Here is a 13,863-nt window from a genome sequence, read left to right as displayed (position 1 = left end):
TTTTAAATTTGTCTTATAAATATAAGTGAATTTCCCTTGAAGATCTCTAAAGGCACAGCTGGTAGAACTGATCAGAATATGACATTTTGAGAACTGAATACAAAAACACCAGAGTAATCTAAGTTCACCAATTACCAGTACTGGAAATACATGTTTTGTTGCAGCAAAACGAATCCCAACAAGGCTTGTGTAGATCTCTAATTTTGCTAGAGGGCACATCTATATTTCAGATATTCATAAGTATTTCTTCTACTATTAGAACTTTTTTATTATTGCACGAGCTAATGTAAATCTAAGAAGCTTGGTGAGCATTAATGTATAAAATTACCATCCTCTCACATTGACTTATCACTGCAATCATTATTCTAACTAGAAGCATGCTAGAACAGTTTGAAAGCCAAAAGAGAGTAATCGGTGATTTAAATCACTGGTCTTATTACCTATTAACAGAAACCATCAACAGCAGTTGGTTTTTAGAAGAATCAGAACAGCTGGAAAGAAAGATAATGGGTAAGAAACTTGTGTTGAAATCCTATTTTCACTGAGCTCTTCTGTGAAGTTTAATGAGAGGGATGCTGTACTCTGTAAAGATATTTTAATTCCAGTTTCATAAAGGTGGAAGAGAGCACTTACAATGCCATTTCTATAACAAATATTGTATTTATGATAAATATTAAATTCAGCCTGTGTTGCCAAGAAAGCATTCACACAGGTGATGGATTACTGTTGCATTAAGCAAAGTTACGAGATTTTAATTGTCTTGGGTAATAATGGATCTGAATTATCTTGAATCACATACTGTTGCATATTTTTTGGCTAATGGTTGCTTTGATAACTACCGTAAAGAAAGTTTCTCCCCTCACCTCCCCACAGGCATGTAAGCCAAACACAGATATAAAAGTATAAATATACGCACACACATAAATATACACACCACTATATCTAAAGAGTTTGGTTTTGCAGTTTATAGATGAGTATAGTAGCTTTTGAAATGCATTCTTATAAAAAATATGATTATTCAAACCAACCAAATGGCAATCATATTGTGAAGATTAATTGTATATATCAAGAAAGTGGTCATGCTGTTTAATCTCCTTAATTTTTCTACTAAGAAAAAAAGAAAGGTAAGTGAGAGTTTGCCTGGTTGACACTTATGAAATCAGTATCTTTGTTAAGAAAAATGTTTTTACTTTATTCTTTTTAATAAATGAGTTTCATAGACTTAAAACATACTTAACAATATTCTTAGCACTACAAAGCATACCAAAGATGCCAACACTCAAGAACCTCATATGTGTTGAGGAAAAAAAAAATGTATGTGATAATTGAAGCACAATAGAAACTATGATATTCATGCACCAAAATGATTGCAAATTATAAACAAGAAAGGTTACCATTGAGCAAAATTGAGTATTTAGAAGTCCGTGAAAGAAGAAATCTTTCTTGAAGATTTAAGATTAGGGAGTCAGCAAGAAAGCATGACATACTTCCTTTCTTCAAAATTACTATGTTTGTAAATATTTTCCATTTTCTTATGAAACTTATATTCCCAATATTACTATAAAATAAAACCAATATACTCTTGACATTTGAAAAAGTTATACTAGAGGACTTTTGATCCTCGAATCACAAATGCTATGCTATCCTAAAAATTTCCCAATAAAATGAAACTCATTAAATATTTTAAGTTGCCCTTTCTGACTCTTAATAAGATTCACTGTATAGAGAAGAAAAATCTGGGGCTGGGGGAGGTGTTGGGGGAGCGAGATTCTCTTAGCTAAGAGAGAATGGGACCCATTCACATAGTAACCTCAGTGGGATAACAGCTGGCTTTGGGGAGTACTTGAGAGTTCAGGAAAATCTCCAAATCCCAAGGGCTTACTCTATAACCCAAAGTGAGGACATTCACTTTGGGCACACCTGAATCATGTTAAGAGCTCTTTAAAAAGAGAAATGCTTTTTTTACTCGCTTCTGGACAATCTAAGGAAGATCAAGGCATCTGCACTTTTTAAAGTTTCCTGTGCGATACTGATGTTCAGTTACTGGAACCACAGAACCACCTACTAGAAAAAGTTACCTGACCAAAATGCTTCAGTAAGCCATATTAAAAACTTGTAATTGACTCCATTCCAGCATGTCAGAATTTTTTTCCCACAAATATATCTGAAACACGAAGAAAAATTTGATGTCTGCCTTAGAATACTTATTTAGTTATCAAGAGAAGGACAGTAAAATACCAAAAGCTGATTACCAAAGAAGAGTGTGAAAAAAGTGCCAGAATCTTCAGAGTTCTGATGTCTTTGTCAAAAACATAATTTCAGTCTTTAAGGACTATTTTGAGTATACTCTAATGCAGTGTTGTTGAAATTGCACTTTAGAGAGATAATGCAACTTTTTATTTCCATTTATTCATCATCTATAATCATATAATAAACAAAATCAGGTCACAGATGAGCCTTTCAAAAGAACAAGATAACTTGGGGAAAATTGTAAGTTTATCTCTTTTAAGCTAACCTTTTTTAAAAAACCAAATTGTTGCTCCTTATATAATATTATAGAAGTTGACCTATTAATTGCCCAAGTCCTGCCAATCTTAATGACGCTCATATTCACTCTGTGTTTTTCTAAAAGAAAATCACTTTATAAAAGACATGCTGCTGATTTCTCTAAAAAACAAAAATCACTTTCATTGGAAATATTAGCACAAGAAATTTCTCAAAAGGCCACAAAATTTTACTCAAAATTAAAGATGTATTTTCAAGGCACCTGGGTGGCTCAGTCAGTTAAGTGTCCAACTCTTGATCTCAGCTCAGGTCTTGATCTCAGGGTCATGAGTTCAAGCCCCACTGTGGACTCCACACTCGGTGTGACGCCCATTTAAAAAAGAAAAGAGGGGTGCCTGGGTGGCTCAGTGGGTTAAAGCCTCTGCCTTCGGCTCAGGTCATGATCTCAGGGTCCTGGGATAGAGCCCCGCATCGGGCTCTTTGCTCAGCAGGGAGCCTGCTTCCTCCCCTCTCTCTCTGCCTGCCTCTCTGCCTACTTGTAATCTCTGTCAAATAAAATAAATAAAATCTTTAAAAAAAAAAAAAGAAAAGAAAAAAGATATATTTTCTTGGAAGGGAATATTGAATATTGAAATTTTTTAATTCTTTAAATATTTATAGCTAAATTAACAAAAATTCAAAAAGATCTCAAATTTTTTTATTAAATTGACATATTAGCTCTCTATGGTTGCTATAATAAATTACCAAAATTTGATTGTTTATATCAACACTCAATGTTTCTTACAGTTGTAGAGGTGAGAGTCCAAAATCAGTTTCACTAGGCTGAAATCAGGGTATTGGTAAGACCATGCTCCCTGAGACGCTCTAGGGAAGAACTGCTTTTTTCGGCTTCTAGAGCTGCTTTCCTTGCATTCCCTGGCTCCTGGACCCTTTTCATTTTCAAAGCCAGCAGCATAGCATCTTCAAATCTCTCTCTGCTCCATCTTCACATGGTGGATATTAATCACTCAAATATCCCTCTGCTTCCAGTTTAAACTCTTGTGATTACATCTAAGGCTTACCTACATCTCAGGGTCCTTAATTTAATTACATCTGCAAGGACCTGCCCCAAACCCCCCATAAGGTAACATTCACTAATTACAAGGATTTGAGGGCCATTATTTGGCTTACCAGAGTTGACAAGATAGCTCTTAATCTGAAAGTATAAAGAAGTAATAAGAGGTGAAACTTTTTGAGAAAGGAAAGTAGGGAAGGGAGAATTATCTTACTAGATATTAAAATATGATTTAAACCTGCAGTAATTACAGAAAAAAGGACACCAGTTTAGGTTTCATCTTGTATACATGAGAACAGAATATGTGGTAAAAACATCATAAACCAATGAGAAGGAAATCGATTACTTGGAAAATGCAGTTATTTTCATTTTCTTAAAAAAGGCAAAGAATATATCATGTGATGCCATACCTCAGGAAATATTTTAGAAAGTCTAAAAAATTTAAAGATTTTATTTATTTATTTGTGAGAGAGAGAGAGAGAACCCACAAGGAGGAGGAGAGGCAGGCAGAAGGAGATGTAGGCTACCTGCTGGGATCATGACCTGAGCCTAAGGTAGATGCCTAACTGATTTAGCCACCTGGTATCCCTAAAAGGCCCATGGAGCACTGGGTGGGGTGCATAAACAATGAATTCTGGAACACTGAAAAGAAATTTTAAAAATAAATAAAAATTTAGAAATAAAAATTAAAAAAAAAAAGTAGCCTAAAAGGCCTAAAAAGTTTAATCACAAGTGGAGAAAAAGTAAAATATGTCCAAGAAAAATGGTAGATATTTTAACTGCTTGAGTTCATTTATAGGGACCTGCCAAATATAAAGGAAGTGAGAAGACCATAAAAAGTTGAGTGTACAAAAATTCTAAGAGCATATCTAACAAAAATATAAACAAATTTAAGAATCAAGCAATAAATTGGAAAAATACTTGCAGTAATGTTGTAAGAAACTGGTTAATATTCTTAATGTAAAATTGTCTTTACATATTAATAAGAAAAACATAAAAGCAAAATGAGAAAGAGAACAAAAGCCCACTGCTAGAAGAAATACAAATATCTAATAAACATAAAAATATGATTAGTCCTAATTAATCAAATAAATACAAGTTAAAATAAGGAATGCTCTTTGTTGCCTATAAAATTGCATTATTTATAAAGAATAAAGCTCATTGTTCTTCACAGTGTATAAGACAGGTGTTTGCAAAAACAGTGTCACAAGAATATAAATTGTTAAAATTTCTCCAGAAAGAAATTTGGCACTATTATAAACCTGGTCTTTCAAAAGGTGTATTTTCTTTGATCTTGTAATTCCATCTTCCCATAGTATATCCTAAAGAAATAATCAAAGATATATATGGAGACATATGTACAAACATATTCATAGCAATGTTTCTTAAAATAGTTTTCAAAAAAATGAAAGGAAGATACATAGGAAAACAAAAGTGGTTGAAGCGATCCATGTGACCAAATAATATATAAATATTAAAAATTATGTTATAAACTTATTTTTAATGTCTGAAAAATACCCACAGTAAGATGCTAAATTATTAAAGCAAAATCCTACATTGGATATATATTTTTTCAAACACAGATGCACACTCTCTACAGTTCTCAGCATATTGCTAGGCAACTCTTACGTGGACAAGCAAATTGCATTTGGTAAATAAGAAAATTTTAATGACAAACTGCAATATTGACTATGAAGAAGCAGAGACTGGGAATGAAGGGCATCTCCTTAGTTGGGGCAATCATGAGAGGCCTCTGTGAGCCGTCATTTAACCTGAGAGGAGAAAAAAGGATGGATGGACGGAAGGAAGGAAAGACGGATCCCGCAAAGAGAGGGTTAGACAACATTCTGGGCAGAAGGACCAGTGTCTAGAAAGGCTCTGTGGAAGGGAAAGTACTTAGTGGGTTCAAAGCTTCAAAAAGAGGCTAGTGGGGTGGGGAGGTGGGGAGTAAGAGGCTGTGGGATGTGGTTGGTAGAGATACAAGTGCTCATACGGTGCAGTCATTCAGGTCACAGTGGTACTTCTATCTAACGTTCATATCTCCAGGTATTTATTTTATATGCCATCGTAAATATCCGTATTCTTCAACTACAATTCAGATTGAGCAATACTTTCCATGTTAAAAAAAAATCTCATTTAATTTTTATGATTTCCCCTTTTACAAGGGAAGAAACCAGGGCTTTGGCAGTACCGGTACATAGCTAGTGCACGGCAGAGTGGGATTTGAACCAGGGGCCCTCGCAGTTCCACACCTGTGTGTTAGACATTCTTTTATACTGCATTTCTGGAACATTATTCATTAACATGTAACATAGAAATTAGGAATTTATGATAAAAAAGGGGTAGGTACTAAACTTCCAGTTGTAAGAAAAATAAGCACTAGGGATGTGACGTACAGCATGAGGACTCTGGCCAGCACTGCTGTCTGTCGTGTGTGACAGGACACTTGTTAAGAGATTAAATCCTCAGTTCTTATAAGGAGGGTTGTTTTTGTTTTTGTTTTTGTTTTCCCCCTTTTCATTGTATCTATATAAGAAGATGGATGCTGGTTGAACCTACCATGGTCCTCGTTTCACAATATATGTTAATCGAACCACCGTGCTGTATACCTTCAACTTACATAGTGATGTATGTCAGCTGTTCCTTAATAAAACAGGAAAACAATAAAACAAGAATACTTTATGGTGGGAGGTGTGTGAATACTGGTCTTCGCACAGCCATTTACTAACTGTGTAATCTTAAACTGCAGATCTCTGGGCCTCACTTTTCTAGTCTCAAAAATAGGACCCATCACCCAGTCCTTCCTCCTTTGCCAGCCACTAATATCAGACAATAGATGCGTTTGTTCTTTGTAATCAGTATGTGTAGGACACGGTGATAGAACTCTGAAAAAACTACATCTATGCAACATCTGGTCAGTATATGAGGAAGCTCATAGATGAAATAACACACATGAAATAATATAAAAATTCAAGAAATAAGTTCACAGTAATAATTCTAGAGACGTGCTTCAAATAACAGAGCTCCATTAAATCCGTTGTAACATTTCTGTTATTACCACGTTATATGACCATAATGAACATAATAAATGCCTGGCATTTACAGAGTTTCTTTCATCTAAATATTCCCATAGAGCTCAATCAACTTTATGTGCAAATTGATTATGAGCTATATACAGGTGATACAGAGCAGGTAGCATAAATCACACTAATAATAATGTGGATCTCTCCTCTTTCCACCAATTCCTTTTATCCAAGCTTACTAATTGATGCAAGAACAAGAGCCAACTATCTTTTAAAATAATGAAAATGGGAGATAATTTTAAGAAGCCTCTTATCAAGGGCCCACTCTAGTAAAAGGGCTTGGAAAAAAGAGTAAATGATTTGATAATATGGTTATCATTTGCATTTCATACTTAAGGCAGGGATATAGTTTTAGAAGACAGGTCAGCTTTATAAATCATCTGTATGTGAGAGAAAACAGGAGCTTTCTTTCCGGCTGGTTATAACAATGTCAGTCTATATATGTCTCCTGGTGCTTCCCCAAACTACAAAAACCAGATGCCCGCTTTCTCATGCCTCATAGTTTTATTTTCTAAAGGGCAGTGTCCAGTTCTCACCTCTTAATCTCAATTAAATAGTACATAAACCCCAATAGCAATCAATAAGTGCTTTATAATAGTAGTTACCAATTATGCTGGGACTGCTCTATTCAATACAAGAGCCACTGGCCACACATGGCTACTGAGCACTTGAATATGACTATGTGATTAAGAAACTGAATTATTTATTTCAGTTTAATTAATATTAATTTAAACTTTAAAACTTCACCAAATGTAATTATGTTTGAAACAACTGGGATATGTGAATCTACTTTCTCAGTAGTCAATTACATGAAATCTAAGTACAGGTCAAGTGTTTCTGATAAAAATTTAGCATCCAAGTTGAGACGTAATAAAGGGGAATAATAGGAGATTTGAAAGACTTAGTAGGAAAAAAAAGAATATAAATTATCCCATTAATAATTTTTATACTGCTAGGAGCTGAACTGATAATGTTTTAGATATATGGGGGTAAATAAATATATTATTAAGACCTGTTTTGTTTTGTTTTTTTTTTTTACTGTGACTGTTAGAAAATTTTAGAAATATGTTCAAGATCACATTATGTTTCTACTGGACAACGGTCTTGGGGGTTTGAATTTCTGTTTCCACCTTTCTGGACTTCCTCTTGATGACAGGAATCACTGAGACAATCCAAGGAGTTCTTAACCCATTACCATTATGGTAATGATTCCCAAATATGTTCCCTATTCCTGATTCGGACCACACACACCTTTAATCACCTGTGGGATATCATTCCTTAGAAAAATTATACGTGTTTGAAATTTAGTATTTGTACCACTAAATACATCTTCTTCCACTAGTTATTCCTCTCTACCCCCCACTTCCTCTGTTATATTTTGTATCTCAGTAAGTAGAATCACCCTATCCCAGTATCTCAAGCTCAAAACTTTGGCGACATCTTAAAGAACTTTATCTTTGTATTAAAGTTTTTTTCTTTTTTTCTATCCCATCCAAGTGGTATCAGATCCTGTGAGTTGGTTCCTGAGGTATCTCTCACCCTTAGTCATTCAGTCTGGTCTCCTTGCCGTTATTCTGGGTCTAGTCGCCATTAGGCTTGTCAGAAGCATTCCAGTGGTTTCCTGAGTGTTTTGTTCTATCTTGTCACCAAAGTTAGCTCCAAACCCAAGCCTGATCAAATGAATCATTCTCCTTCTGAAAACATTTAATGTCCTTCAACTGTACATAAAATCAAATATCCTTTACAAACTGGCTATAGTGGACTTTCCATGTTACCTCTCATATGCCTCTCCCATTGTAACTGGTGCTGTGGTCGCACATGTGATTCTCCGCATCACAAACATTTACTACAGTTTCCTGGCTATACCTTTTCTGTGATGTCCCCAGAGCCTTCAGTACTCTGACCTCATTTCCCCCTACTGAGTTTCTGCACAGTCTTCAGGCAGTACTTGGGTCTATCAGGTCTGCTAGGGATTCCCTTCAGACAAAATGAATCTCTCCCTCCTCTATTTATCATTGCACTTTATCCTTCCACTCTAATTTTTATGGTAGGCTGCAGTGTTTCTTCTCTTTGCCATGGTCTCTCCACTAAATTATGTGTTGCCAGACGCAAAACCATGTCCCATTCAATTTCATTTCTTGCCTACTCCTCAGAGTAGATGCACAATAAACATTGACTGAGTTGTTGAAATAGAAGAAACTAGATTGTAACAAAAGGCAGCCTTTCTTTAGAAATTGTAAAATTCTAAGAAGAGTTCTAATATTTGCCAGACAGGCCAGGGTAGAGAATTAAGGTCTTTCTTTAAAGCTAAACGCATAGCTCAGGAGTCCTGAATAGATTGCTTTCCATTGAAGAAAACTATTTAGCTTTTCCTGTACTCACTCTCCTATTCTTCCTATTCTTCTGAATAAAAAATGAAATTGTACAAACTTTCCAGATGTCAGATTAAAAAATGAAATTCGGTATGCATCCTCTAGCTGAACTCACTGGGGTTGTCCTTCAGATAAAATCATGGCTTCTTTTCTATTTTGTCCTTTTATGTGCTCGTTCAGCCAACACATATCCACTTAGGACACAATGGGATCCTAGCATTGTGCTCAACGTTTTGATGATTAAAAGAAAACAATTAGAGACTCAGGTGAGAGTTATTAAGAAGGCTTCCATGGAACTGAGCCTTGGAAGGGGGATCTCCCATGGGCTGATGTATGGTAAACAGAGAAAATAGAAAGAGCTTACCAAGTTGGAAGAAAGAAAGAGAAACAATGAGCAAACGGATGCGAACAGTTGCAAAGTCTGTACAGTTAAGGGATGCAGACAACCCAGTGAGCAGAAAAGATGGCTAATCCTAGAATCATAATTTTCAAGTGGTTCAGTCACTGACTCCTTCCAGTGGAATCAGACAAAGGAACACAACAGGTAAAATGAAAGCACCTCAATCAAAGGTTGGGGAGTGAAAGATGGGAGGCCTGCCTGCTGAGTTGTTGCCTCATGATAGCCCCCTTCCCACAGGCCCAGACTTCCCTCTCGGGAGCTCCTCTCAGTAAATTTGGAAAATCAGCAGCCAAGTGAAAAACAGAAAATCAGAAATAAGTAGGATGGAGTGTGGAGCCCCATGTTACCTGACCCCAGTGCATGGGGTCTTCTTTCTTACACAGCATGTAGCCCACTGCACGTGTAGGTCCTTTATAATTTGTAAGCCAAATAAATCATTTGTATGTCCACGTGGCTAGTCCCATGCTTTGTGCATATCTGGCACCCAAAATTATTTTGGAAATTTTGAAGTGAATGGACAAATGGAGAGCTGAATGAATGAATGCCAGCCTCTGCTGAAATAAACAGTGTCTCTCCAAAGTCTTTGTCAGTCATTCTCTGCACTCTAGTTTATCCCCACCCATTTCTAGCCAGGAAATAAGCTTTGAAGTTTGAATGCACAGCCTCAGGCTAAGCCAGCCTGAGCAGAAGACCTCACTGTGACTCCACCTCTGCACATCCAAAGGCATTAAGATGACTCCTGGAAAAAGAGAAGCCTCCCAAGCACACTTCTTTCTCATTGCCTTAATTAATAATTCACAAGCTTCCTCAAGGTGCAGGGACCTCACTGGGCTACTTTGCAAATCTCAGAGGAAATGGCAGATCCTTTTTTTTAAGGTGAAAAATACTCTAAAAGCACAACGTGGTCAGAGGTTTTAGCCAATTCTCAGCACATGCAAATAACCTTACTGTGTGGAAGAGACATCTGGGAAAGGAATGACAACAGGCTTTTTCTATTATGTCCTTGTGACCAGTTGGGCCATCGCGTTCATACACTTGGGTTCTTTATCTCGGGGATGATACAAGTAGAGAGGCATCACGATAAAGGGAGCATTGCATATGGACAGGCTGATTAAAAACCACAGATTTGGTATTTCATCCAAATAGAAAAACTGAAAAGAAAAACTCCTGGAGGTATAAGGGAAATAAAACCAGCGGTTTCATTTTTTTTAAGTGACGATATTGAACAAAAAAACAAACAAAAAAAACACTGCCATCATTTTTCGGTTACCCAAAATTTCCCTAAGTAGCTGTTATCCCCTAAATGTTCCTTAAGTGTGAGAAGAAAAAGAAAACATTGTGTATTGAAAATGATAGTTCCTTTTTCTTCCCTCTTTTTCCTTTGCCTTATATCCAATTGCCAGTTAGATTTCTCTGACTCTTTAGCTCTCAGACTCCTAAATTTTACTATCTGACTAATAAATCTCATTATCAGCTAGGACAAAGCATTTATTTAACACATTTTTTTAATGGGCATCTACTTGATGCCACACAGTCTATTAGTTGCTGACAATGTATGATTTAAAATAAATGAGTACGGGACGCCTGGGTGGCTCAGTTGGTTAAGCAGCTGCCTTCGGCTCAGGTCATGATCACAGTGTCCTGGGATCGAGTCCCACATCGGGCTCCTTGCTCAGCAGGGAGCCTGCTTCTCCCTCTGCTTCTGCCTGCCATTCTGTCTGTCTGTGCTCGCTCTCTCCCCCTCTCTCTCTCTGATAAATAAATAAAATCTTTGGGACGCCTGGGTGGCTCAGTTGGTTGGACGACTGCCTTCGGCTCAGGTCATGATCCCAGAGTCCCGGGATCGAGTCCCACATCAGGCTCCCAGCTCGATGGGGAGTCTGCTTCTCTCTCTGACCTTCTCCTCGCTCATGCTCTCTCTCACTGTCTCTCTCTCAAATAAATAAATAAAATATTTTTTAAAAAATAAATAAAATAAAATAAATGAGTAACTAAATAAATAAGCAAGCAAATATGTAAACCCCTCCTCAAATTTAGAATCTAGTGTGAAAGACAGATAGCAATCAAATAATCAAATAATCATAAAAACAAATGTAACATTACAACTTTCACATAAGGTATATGGTTTTGTGCAAGGATAGTAAGCTCTATAGTAAGCTCAGGGGAACTTTTCCTAAGATGTGATAATTTTCCTGAGAGTGGAAGGAATAGTAAGAATGAACTAGGCAAAGGGAGTTGGGGAAAATGGAGTGCAGTGGGGATGAAGATCATAATTAGCAGAATAGAATGTCATAGACAGTGCTTTCAAGGCTTTCAGTAGGACTAGTGGGGTTAGTGCAGAATGTAGGGGCTTGGTTCCAAATGAGACTGAAGAAGTAGAAGACAGCTATGCAGAACATTGTAGGTCATGACAAAAATTGGGTTTTATCTTAAGCACAATGCAGATCTATTGGGAAGTTTTCAGAAAGTTTTGGGGGTGATGTTACATGATTAGATTTGCTTTTTTTTTTAAGATATTATTTATTTATTTGACAGACAGATGGGCAGAGAGGCAGGCAGAGAGAGAGAGGAGGAAGCAGGCTCCCTGCTGAGCAGAGAGCCTGATGCAGGGCTCGATCCCAGGACCCTGGGATCACAACCTGAGCTGAAGGCAGAGGCTTCAACCCACTGAGCCATCCAGGCGCCCCCAGATTTGCTTTTTGAAAAGATTGCTGTGGTTGAATCATTTAGGAGGCAAGAGAGCCTTGAGGTGGTTTAGAAGTAATGACAGATTGGACTAGGGGAGCAGCTATGAAGATGGAGAGTAGATAAAATAGAAAGATATGTAAAAGGAAAATCTGCAGAAAAAAACTGGTGATAGAAGCGAAGGAAGAGAAAGGTGTCAAAGACAGCTAAGGATTCTGCCTTATAAAACTGTCAACAATGAGATACCACTCCATCCCTTTTAGAATGGCTAAAATCTAAAACACTGACCCCACCAAATGCTGGAAAGAATCTGGAGCAACAGCACCTCTCGTTCATTGCTGGTGGGAATGCAAAATGACATAGCCACTTTGGAACTCAGTCTGGTGGTTTCTTACAAAGCTAAACTTAGCCTAACGTATGATCCAGTATTTATGCTCATAGGTATTTGTCCAAATGAGTCAGAGAATTATGGCCACACAAAAACTTGCACATTAATAGCATTTTCATAATTACCAAAAATTGGAAGCAATCAAGTTATCCTTCAATAAGTGAATGACTAAACAAATTGTGGTACATCCATATACTGGAATATTATTTAACATTAAAAACTAAATGATCTCTCAAGCTAGAAAAAAGACATGGAGAAATTGTAAATGCATTTTGCTAAGTGAAAGAAGCTAATGTGCCATATGATTCCAAATATTTGACATTCTAGAAAAGGTCAAACTATGGAAACAGTAAAAAGATCAGATCAGTGGTTGCAGGAGAGAGGGAGAGGGATGTAGTAGGGGGAGTGAGTAGGTGGAGCAGAGGGGATTTTCAGAGCAATGAAGGTAACCTTTATAATATTGTAACTGTGGATATATTATGTTCTCTATTGGGCAAAAATCCATGGAACTATACAATACACGGTGTGAAACTTAATGTAACCTATGTAATTTCATTAATGCTATCAATATTAGTTCATCACTTGTAACAAATACACCACATCAGTGCAAAATTTAAGAATAGGATAAACTAAGGGCAGGAAGAGAGGAAGAATATAGGAACTTTCTGTAATTTTTACTCAGTTTTTCTTTAAACCAAAAACTGTTCTATGAAATTAAGTCTATTAATTTTGAAAACTTCAGATATACATTTTAAAAAGGAAATGGGCAGTGATATTTATTTAAATATGAATGACTAGAAAAGAGTCCGGTTTGGGAAAAGATCATTGTTTTGGTTTCAGATATACGGAGTTTAAAGTACCTTCAAATACGTAAAGGATATATCAAGGAGTAATTGAATATACAGGTCTTGAGTTCAGAGGAGAGGTCTAAGCTGGAACTCTAAATGTTAATCATTTGCAAATAGTGATAATTTCTGTTAAAAGCATGGATGGAATCTCCCAGGTGAAATTATACAGACCATGTTCTGGTATTGGTTACTAAAAACATAGGGACAAGAAATAAAGGAGAATTGGCTGAATTCTGTCTTAGTTTTGTTTGTTTGTTGTTTTGTTTTGCTTGATTTTGTAAAAAGTGGGTGTTGGAGGCATTTTGGAAGCAAGCGTCTCAGAAAACTGACCAGGAAACAAAGAGAAAAAGGTGATACTGGGAGCCAGAAACATCTTTCTCAGGTAAAGTAAAATTCACAAAGGAGAGAGGAACAAGGAGCAATCTTGTTAAAATTAAATAGAATAATAGGGTGCCTGGGTGGCTCAGTCAGTTAAGCTTCTGCCTTCAGCTCAGGCCATGACCCCAGGGTCCTGTTATGGAACCCCAC

The sequence above is a fragment of the Mustela nigripes genome, chromosome 7, assembly GCF_022355385.1.
Source record: "Mustela nigripes isolate SB6536 chromosome 7, MUSNIG.SB6536, whole genome shotgun sequence".
Lineage (NCBI taxonomy): Eukaryota > Metazoa > Chordata > Mammalia > Carnivora > Mustelidae > Mustela > Mustela nigripes.
Note: the sequence above shows the minus strand (reverse complement) of the source record.